General features: G+C 38.0%; 1 long non-coding RNA gene across 1 annotated transcript in view; it reads right to left on the bottom strand.

The window, feature by feature from the left end:
- Nucleotides 1-4,529: 4,529 nt before the first annotated feature.
- Nucleotides 4,530-12,569, bottom strand: part of LOC138170186 (uncharacterized) — a 39,019-nt gene continuing 30,979 nt past the window's right edge. Inside the window, exon 5 of the long non-coding RNA XR_011170558.1 lies at nucleotides 4,530-5,090. This is a non-coding gene — a long non-coding RNA (uncharacterized lncRNA). The remainder of the gene's footprint in view (nucleotides 5,091-12,569) is intronic.

Raw genomic sequence — 12,569 nt, 5'->3', positions numbered from 1 at the left:
CAAATAGAAGCATCAGCATTGTTCTGCTTGGCCCTATAGGACAAAGCCATGAGCAATAAATGGAAAGATATTAAAAGAGCTTATTTACACTTAATGTCTAGAAGAAGGGGAAAAAAAACTTATTAATGATTAGAGTTATCCAAAAGTAGAAAGGGCTGCCTCAGTATGTAGAGGCTTCCCCCTCCCCAGAGTTCTTCAAACTCGGGCTTGCTGACCACTAGTGCAAAATATTGTAGAAGAGAGCATTTTTGTAGGGGTGGATTATACAGGACGACATGTGTCTTCCCTCTCTATTTTTGTCATTCTCATAGCTGCTTTGAATCAAAGTTAGTAGGAACAGCCTGCCACTGCTACCCATGTTTCCCCGATAATAAGATACTGTCTTATTATTTTTTTTGGACAGAAAAACACCAGAGGGCTTATTCTCAGGGGAGGGCTTATTTTAATGAACATTGACAGCAATTTTAATAAACAGGTAAATGTGAACAAAAAAATGTACCTTTATTCAATAAGCAAATCACTGGGGAAGAACAGGATGACAAGCTCACTGCTGCAGCTCTGATTGGATGCAGCTCGGAGCGCGGCGTGCGTTTTGGGAGGGGGGGGAACGGTGCATACAGAGGGTACCGTAATGTAGCGTGTAGCGCAGGGGATCACCTTCACTACAGTAGCAATCTCAATAGGAATTATTTTCGGGGGAGGGCTTATTTTAGAGGAATCTTACACAGTAAGGGGAGGGCTTATTTTCAGGATAGGTCTTATTATCGGGGAAACACAGTAGTACTGATGGTTTAAACCAATCATACCTTTTAGCTCAATTTTTTTTTCATGAAATAAATCCTGATCAATTACAGTGAGGAGGAGGAGAGAGAGAACTGGGAAAGGAAAGAATGTTATAGCAGTTTAGTTTGTAAAGCAGCCTATACCTATTTAGAAACAGGATCATGTGGCCTGGAAAAGAATAAAGTCAGGAAGACATGGAGCATGTCAAAGGCCTTCCTTGTCCCTAACTCCTCCTTTCTCCTACTCCTAGCTTCTGGTTTTTTTTACTTGCTTTCATCTAGGTAGGGTTTGGGGGAAGGTTGTTTTTTGCTTTTGCTGTTGTTGCTATTTTTTTCTTTTGGAGGAAGGAGAGACTGGAAGAGGTCATTTGGTTGTTTGAGTTCTGTCAGTGAGGAGAACTCTACAGTAATAGCAGAGAAAAAGAAGGTTTTAAAAAACCAACTAAGTTCTCCTATAGCTAGGTGATGTAGTACATAGAGTACCAGACCCAGAGTCTGGAAAAACTAAGTTCAAACTTGGCCTTAGATACTTACTAACCATGTAACCCTGGGCAAATCATTCAACTGTGCTGGCCTCAGTTTGCTCATCTATAAAATGAGTTCAACAAGGAAAAGCAAACCGTTCTAGTATCTTCACAAAGAAAACCCCAAATAGTCATGAAGAATAGGACATGACTGAAACGACTAAACAAAAACAAAAAAAAAGTTTTCCTATGTCCTAGTGTGCTTTTAATTTTCCCTTCCCCTTGGCCCCTTGATGGGCTCAAGTGAATCTGAGAACTTTCCCTGATTTGAAAATAGGCTGCATATTGTGCACAGAATATATAGCAATGGTTCACATACAGTAAGTTGCCCCCCTCCAGTTGTTTACACGATTATACAATTATAACCCCTAATAGGCTGGATGTGGTCACATGGAGCCTGTGGCAGGAGGCTTGTTTTTCAGGAATGCCCACACCTTGTTACTTTGTGATTGGGCAGTGAGTCAAGAGGGTTGTGACATTCTCTGACCCATGAGAAGGCTATATATACCCTGATGTGAGGTTTTGCTTTGGGGCTCACTTTGGGAAGAGTCGTATGATTTGGCCAGTTGAAACTCTGGGCAGCCAATGAGCCCCCCGGCTTTGAAAATCCAAATGTTGGTGATTCCTTTTCTAACTAGGTATGGATGTAATGGTCAGACAGCTGGAAGCCTGTCTGCTGATCTGTGTCTCTGTCTGTATTTTTTGTCTGCTTGTAACTTCTGTTTGTATTCTCTGAAGTTCAGGATGCTGACTTTTTTCCCTGAATTAGGTAAATGATATATGTTTGATTAAAGTAATATTGTTAACCCATTTTGAGTTGCTTTCATTTAGAAAAGCAGATCTAAGAAACTGTATTATCAGTCATCCTGGGTATTCTAGGGTGCTTGCTGCTACAATAATTAAAAAACATAAAAGCAACAACAACCCCACAGTGAGGTAGAGTAATAGTTACATGGCTTTTATTGTCTAATAGTTTCAATATTTTAACTAAAATTTAGGAAAAAAATATTCTGAATTAATTTTGCCTTTTTTTATAGAGGAAGAAGGTCTTATTATTACTTTAATGAATCTGATAAATGTACTTTTTTTCCTTTGTGAAAAAAAGCCTGTCTTATCCAATTAGGTAATAAAGTTCCCTTTAACAATAGAAATCCCATGAATAACATGGGCTTGCTTGCATTTACTTAATAATGAAATAGTAGCTCTATTTACTAATTAAGTAATCAGAATTCCTGGTGAAATGAGAAATAAGGAAACAATCACCAAATCATTTTAACTTTATTTCTATTTTGTTTTTTTCTTAGAAAATATACCCCTTCAACCTCTTCTTTTAGGTCAATGGCTGTAAATAAAGCTTTCTTTTCTCTGTGGGTACTCCACCTATACTAGGAAAGTTGGTGAAAATAACATGTGGAAAGTACATGCTCATGCATGCACAGAGAGAGAGAGAGAGAGAGAGAGAGAGACAGACAGACAGACAGACAGACAGACAGACAGAGAGACAGACAGAGACAGAGAGAGACAGAGAGAGAGACAGACAGAGACAGAGAGACAGAGAGAGAGATGGGGAGGTGGGGTGGGGAGGAGAGACAGACAGACAGACAGACAGACAGACAGAGAGAGAGAGAGAGAGAGAGAGAGAGAGAGAGAGAGAGAGAGACGAGGGGGTGGGGTGGGAAGGAGAGAGACAGAGAGAAGAAAGATGCTATTCTACTTTAGATGTAGCAAAAACAACCAAAAGAAGAGAATGCCAGAATCTTGAGTCCAGCTCTCAATTGAGATTCAATCTAGAAACTGTCAACTGACTTAATTTTCTGATTTTAATTGCCTTTTCAGTGAATGGTGAGATAGATGGTTTCTAAGGTAACCAGGTCATCATCCTTGGAAAGGCACATAGAATAATTCCCAGTACTTGCACTATATTAGGAAATGCATAGGAATTAGTAGTAACTATCTTCAGTAAGTGGGCACCTCCCCTAAAAGAGAGATTTAATTAACGAATTTTAATGAAAATGAGTTAAGGAAAATTTATGTACCTTCCTATATATACAATAAATGCAATAACCAGATATAATATTTGCCATATTACTCCCTCTTTAAGAATATCCTTATACTACTTATTTTCTATGACAGAAAAAAATAGAGAGGCTCTGCTTTCAGGAGGCTTGATAGTTTTTTTTCTCCAGTAACTAGGAAGTGACAGGTCATCTATTCTTTTTTTTAATAGTATTTTTTTACCCCAAACATGCAAGCAATTTTAACACATTTCTTAAAAGTGGAGAAAATGTTTTTGCTCCACTTTCAGTTGTTAGGTTGACAGAAATATTTGCAAAGATAATATTTGTGCAATTTTATGCTTAAAAGCTCAAACTGGTCTCCTGGTTAAATGCTGATTGGTTCTATCTGTTTAATTATTTCTCTTGAACCTGGTAACAATAAAAAAGTGAAAGGTTAATTCAATTTTTCTATTTCTTAAGATCACATTTTGATTTTGACACTCAGAAAACTTGTCATTTGACATTTTTTTTGGCAAACACAAGGAAATAAAGCTTCATTTATTTGTGGGAAGATGTTCAACATCATATCATCTTCCCTCACTGAATATTTTGTATAACTAAAACAAAAATAAAAAGTATTCACTGCTATCAGTTTTCTTAGTACCAGTTAAAATTAATAAGTCAGTCAACTAGTATTTCCTAATTGTCTACTCAGTTTCAAGCACTGAGCTGAGTGGACCATGAAATTGCCCATCAGGTCCATTGGATGAATGGGGTATCATGCAGATCACTATGTAGTTGATATGTCTGGCTGGTGATAAACCAAGATGAGAGACAGTGGGAAGTTATGGATAGAGAGCTGATCTCAAGAAACCAGAAGATTTGAGTTCAAGTTCTGCCTAGAGTCCTGGCTAAGTGACCTCAGGCAGGTTATTTAAATTCCCACAATCACAACCCACTCTAAGAATTGTAGAGCAGTTGGCTATAAACATTAGTAAAGGAAGTTTCAAAACTGGTAATTCTTTATACCAATGAAATTTAAAGACAAACAAACAAACAGGGTTAGTAGTATGCATTCTTTGGAGTGTTTTTTTTTTAATTTGGGCAGTTGGACACATGGGTTTGTAATGTGTACTTAGAGGCTAAGAGATTTAGTACCTTGTGAACTAAAAGTACAAATTCACCTCATTCTGGCATTCACTTGGTTTTAGACAATATCTCCTTTATCTAGGTTTATGTATAAGAATTCTTTTTATTTTTTAAGGAGAAAAAATTGGCCTGAGATCATATTTGGCACAGATTCACTGAATCTCAGAGTTGGAAAATTGTGTAGTTCAAACAACTCATAAACATATTTACAAATATTCTGGGAATATATCACTTTTACATGCATTCCAGTGACAAAAGTCTTAAATTTTGCTATTAGGAATTCATTTATTTTGGGTATAATTTAAAGTTGCTATTTTACAATACAAAAATATTTATTCAAATTTGTTGTTGCTGTTCAATCATTTTAGTTGTGTCCAACTCTTTGTGATGGCATTTAAGGTTTTCTTGGCAAAGATCCTGGAATGGTTTGCTATTTCCTTCTCCAGTTCATTTTATAGATGAAGACCTGAGGCAAACAAGGTTAAGTGACTTGCTCAGGGTCACATAGCTGGTAAGTGTCTGAGACCATTTCTTATGTCAATATTTTGGTCATCAGATGGATACACTGGGACCCATAAAATATGAAAGAACCAAATGAAGATCACCAGAGTATTGTCTATATCCAGAACAGAGGATTTCTGCAAAAAAAAAAAAACAAAAATAAAAATGCACAGAATGAAATGACATGAAAGCTATACAATCTATAAGGGAGGAATTGGCTTTCACACTGAATAAATTATATAATGACCAAATCTGAGAAATAGCAGAGTCAGTCAGAACCCAAACAAATCTCCATAAGCTCTGCAATTCTTCATGATCACAACAAAATAGAAGAAAATTAAAATTAAAAAAATGTTTCATGGTCACTCAAGCATGATAAAAAGGAAGGAAAATGTTGACTATTGAGTAAAAGTATCTGAGTTTCTATCCTAACTCTGATGTTTATTACCTTTGTGACCATAGACAAGTTACTTAAACTCACTGGGCCTCAGTTTCCTCATTTGTAAAGGGACAGCATTGGACTATGTATCCCACAACAATTTTTTTTGCCTTTTGGAAGGAGGAAGGTAGGCAATTGGAGGTAAGTGACTTGCCCAAGGTCACACAGATAATTTTGTGCTTAGTGTCTGAGGCTGGATTTGAACTCAGGTCCTCCTGACTCCAGGGACAGTGATGTATTCACTGCACCACCTAGCCTCCCCCACAACATTCTTAAGTATGGAAAATCCTTTCTAGCTCAATGTCAATGATCCTATCACTAGAGGATCTCCAAAGTCCCCGTCAACTCTAAATCTATGATACTATGCGAAGTCAAAAGTATCTGACAAGATGAGTTAATTTTAATGCATTTTTAAAAGGAATATTTTAGTTATCCTGCAAATAACCTAGAATAGAGAGGGAAATGAAGCATTTAGAGGGAAAAAACAGCCTCCAAGGAGACTACTAGAATGAAATAAATACAAAAATTAATCCCTTTTCAGATGCCTTTGATTAATGTTGATAGAATCAGAATACAGCAGTTGGAGAGTATTTGAAAAACTTGTGAGTTTGTTCTCATGCTTGAAATATTGGGGTTGCTGATTAGACTTTGCCTGATCTACAATGATTGCCATACTTAAATATGACCCCAAAATGTTGGGTAGGGTCTGTTGAAAGTCTTGGGAAATAATGAAATCAATTGTTTATTTTCTGAGAACTGGATCTAAGTTATGATTAAAGTCCCATTACAATGAAATCTGTTGTGACAGAAGCATTGACTGTATTTGAAACCACAGATTTGAAGCTGGAAGGAACTTTAATGGTCATCTAGACTAGCTTCCTCATTTTGCAGATGAGGAAACTGAGGTCCCATAAAATATTAATTGGTCTACCCACAGTGACAAGAGTAAGTGGTAGAGCCAGTGAAAACATTGGACCACACTGACCCTTCAGAGAGCCATAATCCCAAGAGGTCCCTTTCTTCTGAGTCCTATTTTTTTTTCTCATAGACATTACGGTTTCTTGAGGTCAAGATGGTGGAGTAGAAGCAGGACCCCAAGTGGCTCCACCTTCCATCTTCCCCAATCCATGTAAAAAGGGGACTCAGAACAAACTTTGGAGCTGCAGAACCCACAAAATGACACAGAGAAGCTAACCTCCTACTGAGGATAGACTGGCAGGCCAGCACAGTGCTCTGGGAGCTGAGCCCAGGCCTGGGAGCCAGAGGTTTTAGCCCCAGGGAGGGTCTGACCAGCCACCAGCTAGAGGGACTCCAGATCAGCAGCAGTTGTGGCCATTTCCAGAATTATCAACACATAAGTGTGAAGGACAAAGTAAGAGGTCAGTGCAGTCTGGACTTTGGGACCCAGGAAGAGGGAGTGCATTGGCTTTTGCCCCCGGGGCAAGAAGCTGCTGAGATACCCTGCACAGCCAGCCAGCAAAACGTGGCAGTGTCAGCTCCTGGCCTGCAGAGTGTAGGGGGACCAAGTGACCAGTCTGAGGGGTAATCACTCTTGCTTTAACCTGCTTGGATCTGGATTGCATTCTAGGGTGAAGGTCCTAGGCTATGTGTTCAGCTTGCCAGAGAGTATGAAGGACTCAGAGAGGGAACCCATCTCCTCCAGCAGCTGAGAAAACCCCAGCATTTGGGATAAAACCTCCCCTGTCTGGTGGCAGAGTCCCACAGTGGCAAAAAGCCCAGGGGTCAAGTGACTGAGGGGCGACATGACCAGGCAAAGGAAACAAAGCAAACAGAAGATTCCCACATTAGTCTCCTATTTTGGAGACAAAAAAGGAGCAAAGCATGGAAAAGGAGGAAGACAGTGAAGTCAGAAATCCTGCAGCAAAAGCTTCAAAGAAAATACAAGCTGGTTACAGGCCACAGAGGACCTTAAGAAGCAGATAAGAGAAGTGGAGGAAAAATTGGGAAAAGAAATGAGAACAATGCAAGAAAATTACAAAATGAGAGTCAACAGCCTGGCTGAGGAAAATAATATCTTAAAAAATAGACTAACTCAAATGGCAAAAGAGGCTCAAAAAGGCAATGAGGAGAAGAATGCCTTAAAAAGCCAAATTTGCAAGATGGAAAAAAAAATCTCAAAAGCACACTGAGGAGAATAATTTCTTCAGAATTAGATTGGAGCAAATGGAAGCTAATAACTTTATGAGAAATCAAGATGCTGTTAAACAGATCCAAACAAATGAAAAAATAGAAGGGAATGTGAAATATCTCATTGGAAAACAGCTGGCCTGGAAAATAGATCCAGGAGAGGTAATTTAAAAATTATTGGACTACCTGAAAGCCATGATCAAAGTAAGAACCTAGAAATCATCTTCCAGGAAGTTCTCAAAGAAAACTGCCCTGATGTTTTAGAACCAGAGGGCAAAATAGAGGTTGAAAGAATCCACCAATCACCTCCTGAAAAATATGGCCAAAAGAAAACTCCTAGGAATATTATAGCCAGGTTCCCGAATTCCAAGATTAAGGAGAGAATATTACAAGCAGCCAGGAAGAAACAATTTGAATATTGTGGAAACACAATCAGGATAACCCAGGATCTGGCAGCTTCTACACTGAGGGATCGAAGGGCTTGGAATATGATATTCCAGAGGTCAAAGGATCTGGGATTAAAACCAAGAATCACCTACCCAGATAAACTGAGCATCGTATTTCAGGGGAAAATATGGTCATTCAGTGGAATAGAGGACTTTCAAGCATTCTTGATGAAAAACCAGAGTTGAATAGAAAATTTGACATTTAAATACTAGAAGCAAGAGAAGCATGAGAAGGTAACAGGGAAAAGAAATCAAAAGGAACTTATCAAAGTTGAAGTATTAACATTCCTACATTGAAAAACAATAATTGTAACTGATGAAACTTTTCTCAGTATGAAAATAGTTGAAGGTAATAGAATTATATATATATATATATATGATAGAATAGAATTATATATATTAAATATGTCTATATTTGAGGCTATATGGGCATATGAATACATATGTGAATGTGTGTATATATGTTTATAGGTATACATAGAGGGCAGAGGACCAATTTAATAGGAAGTTATGATACTTAAAATGTGAAATTAAGAGGTGATAGAGGAATATAATGAGAGGAGATGGAGAGAGACAGAAGGGGGTAAACTATCTCATATAGAAGAGGCAAGGGAAAATCTTTACAATGGAGGGTAAGAAGAGGAAGGCAAAAGGGATTGGGTCAAACTTATTCTCATTTAATTTGGCTGGGGGAGGGAATGAAATACACACTAAATAGAGTATCTCATTCTATAGGAGAGTAGGGGGGAAGGGTATGAGAAGGGGGATGATGGAAGGGAGGACAGGCTGGTGAGGAGGGAAGTTAGAAGCACCCACTTTTGAAAAGGGACAGGATCAAAGTAGAGAATAGAACAAGTGGGAGGTGGGATAGGAGGGAGGGAAATATAGTCAGTCTTTTGCAATATATCTACTATATTATTGTTTTGCATTAACTACACATGTACAACCTATACTGAACTGCTTATCTTCCCAGTAAGGGTGGGTGAAAAAGGAGGAAGGGAATGAATCTTTAATTTAAAGTTTTAAAATCAAATGTTTAAATATACATATATATACATATATATATATATATATATATATATACATTATTAATACTCTTTTACGTGTAATTGGGAAATAAGATATACAGGCACTGGGGCATAGAGATCCACTATGCCCTACTGGAAAAGTCGAAAGGGGTATGGGAGAAAATATGGGAGAGAGCAGATTGGAGGAGGGGCTATCCTGTGGGACTGCTATTTTGGGTTGGTGTTTAAGGGAAATAGGGGGAGAAAATTTGTGACTCAAAATCTGGTGGAAATGAATGATGTAAATCAGAAGTTAATAAAGCATTTGAAAAATGGAAAAAAAATCAACTTAAAAAAAAAAGAAATTACCGTTAATGTGATCACCGGAGTTCTGAAAGAAATCACTCCATGTACAAGTACAACTTGCAATGAGATTGGAAAATAGAGTTGTAAGGGTTATGGGATTTAAATATCTTCCATGCCCCATTGGACTTGCTGACGTAGAAGGAAGGGGCGGAGCAAGGGGAAGCAGAAGCCAAACTAGAGTTCCTTCGGTGGCTAGCAGTGGCAGCAGGGGTGGCTAGCAGTGGCAGCAATGGCAGCAGCAGCAGCAGAGGCAGTGGCGGCGGCGGCAGCGCGAAGCCCTTTTTGAGTCAGCCAGAATTTCTGCTAAGGACTCCTGCTGAGGACTGCCAGGGGCCAGAGCTGCTGGGAGCATGCTCCCTGGATGCTGGGCGGTTGCTGTGAGTGGGGAGAGGAGGACCTTTGCCTGAGGTAGCCTGTTCTGTTTTAAAGGCTTGAGAATGTGGGTGCTTTCTACTTTATCTACCTGTGCCAATTTCATAACTACTCTGATGGCTTTCACTTTCTGGTTTTGAGACTCAGTCTTTTGGTATTTTAATAAATTTTCTAGCTTATTCCCCCATATGGCAAGCTTGATGTATTTTGTCATGGATAGTTATATCAACATATCTGTAATTTCCATAGGCATTGTGAATATGGCATTGCTGATACAAGAGTCAACAGCACTAACATATTTCTTAGGTTACTGATGCCCTGTCTCATCAGATACAATATCTCTGACAGTGGGAAGCATCAGAAAACCTTGTAAATGTTTTGTGAACCAGTAAAAGATTTGGCCATGCTGAGGTTTTTATAACAGTCTTTTCATTGTTTTCTGAATTTTCTTCAAACCTTTTCAGTCTGTGGTTTCTGGAATTGAACACAGAACTTCCACAGTGCTGTCTTTATTATTTGCTTTTGAAATTATACACCTGTCCCATAAAAAGGGTTCTGAAGAGTTCTGTTAATGCTAGAATTCTGGGAAATAGAAGCACGTTTTGACAATCTGTTTCAATTCATTATTTTTTAAGCTCTAGGCTAGCCCTAGGGTTTGAGGTTTCTTATAACTTTTTATCCAATAGTGACTTATATAAAATAGCATGTTTTTAAAATTCCTATCATGTGATTTCATCTGTATATGGAACTCCTGGTGTGGAAACCCTCTCTACCAATGAATATTACCAGTTGTTCTGCAATTTAGAGCTTTATTGCTTGGAGAGTTGCCTGGGTATATTGAAGGGTTAAATGACTTACGAAGGAAAATACAATTCTACCATCTGAGACAGGACTTGAACTCAGGTCTTTCTCTCTTCACCTTGTCTCTCTCTCTATAGAACATAATAGGTACCTAATAATTTAACAAATATTTGTTAAACACATGTTAGGAACTATTCAACTGAATTTAGGCATAGTAGAATGAATGAACAATGGATTTGGATTTGGTTGACATTGCAATAAAACCTGCCTTGGTTTTATACTATCTGTGTAACCCAGGGCAAGTTACTTATCCTTTCTAAGCCACAGTCTCTTCATCTGTAAAATGACAGGGTTAGACTAGATGGTCTATGAAAGGAATAATAACTTTATATCCTGTGGGCAAGTAATAATTATTTCTGCACTTTCCATTAAGGAGTAACTTTAAAAAGGAGAATTCTATCCATGAGCATTCTTTTTGGAAACTCCTGGCCCAAGAGGGATATATGCTTCCATCTGGGTATGAGAAAAGAGGAAAAAAAAGCTTCTGCTTTAAATTGAAGTGAAACCAGCCAGGGGTATCTACAGTGGTTTGTTCCTGGGTTTCCTACAAAGTCCCTTAAACCTCAGAATCTATGAATTCTGAATCCTGTGAATTTTCATCTGATCAAAAATTTATCAGAGTTTAAATGTAGTATTTCAGGATGTATTTCTATTATATTAAGACCTAAATCCACCTCCAAGTAACACATTGTTGTAGTTATTAATCATGATTATTTTATTTTAGTTATCTGTTCTCACCATTAAGCAGTTTTCTTAATAGCTAATTGTGTGTTGTGGAATGTGCTAATAAACTAAAAGATTTAATTACTTCATTCCTATGGTGCCATCAGTCAACCCTTCTGTGATACTTCATAGCAAGGGTGCCATCATAAAATGGAGTTGACTCAAACAGCTCCATGACTCCTGTCTTGTTATACTGGGGCATTGCCATATGGGGCACATTAGGCTTCCTCTGCTTTTGATAATGTCGTTGTTGATTTACTGCTCTCCATTCTTCTCTGATCATTAATTTTTATGTGCTTTCAACCTTAGAATTACCAACACATGACTTGCTCTGGCAGGATTCTCCTGTTACTGCAACTGTTTAAACTTATAAACAGAACACAAGCTCCTACTATCCTCATGGAACCCTTAAAACATTAGAGAATCAAAACATCTGATTTGTAATATTTATCATTTGGTGAGGTTTATGTATGACCCTAATCAACTTTAATACCCCCAGGAATTGAACAGGGGAGGTAGAATGGGAATGTTGGCACCAGGAAAATACTACTGACCTGGATATGATTTGGGTTAATTATATTATTCCATTTTAATTTTCATTCATTCCTCTCATTCTCCTACAAGTTGTGATGGAAAAAAAAGGATAGAACAGCCCACCAGAGACAGTAGCCAATATAGCTCTCTAAATGAGTGATACTTCAAGTACCATACAATGGAAGAGGGAATAACATTCTATGGCTCCTTGGGGAAAATTGGTGGAACTGGAATCATCTGCACAGGTGTCATTTACATAGGGGTTGAGATTGGAATTATATTGCTGGCTATATCAAAAGATGATGCTATTTGATGATAAATTGCAATATGTGCATGGGGATTATCTGAAAGGGCCAATGCGAGACCATCTGAGGACATGAAAAGTATGCCCTGTCATTAGTGGCTCTCCACAGACACTCTCTGAAGTGTCTATTGCTGATTGCAATATTACATTATTATATTATAGTATATATTATTTCTTTAAGCAAAAAAATGATTCCTGTCCCCTAAACTTTCCTAGAACCTTATTGATAAGTAATGGGATTCAGCAGTTACTAGTTGTGTGACCATGGGAAAATCTCTTCTCTCTCCTCAAACTGATTCCTCTCATACAAAATGGAGATGATGATGATGGTGATGATGATGATTGTTATTAGGGCTGTCATGAGGTTCAAATTAGGTAATGTATAGAGTGTTTTGTAAACTACAAAGGACTATATA

Source organism: Petaurus breviceps, unplaced genomic scaffold, assembly GCF_028583685.1.
Source record: "Petaurus breviceps papuanus isolate PSGF00001 unplaced genomic scaffold, PetGlider_PUasm1.0 38, whole genome shotgun sequence".
Taxonomy (NCBI): domain Eukaryota; kingdom Metazoa; phylum Chordata; class Mammalia; order Diprotodontia; family Petauridae; genus Petaurus; species Petaurus breviceps.
Note: the sequence above shows the minus strand (reverse complement) of the source record. Positions and strands in the feature narration are given on the sequence as shown.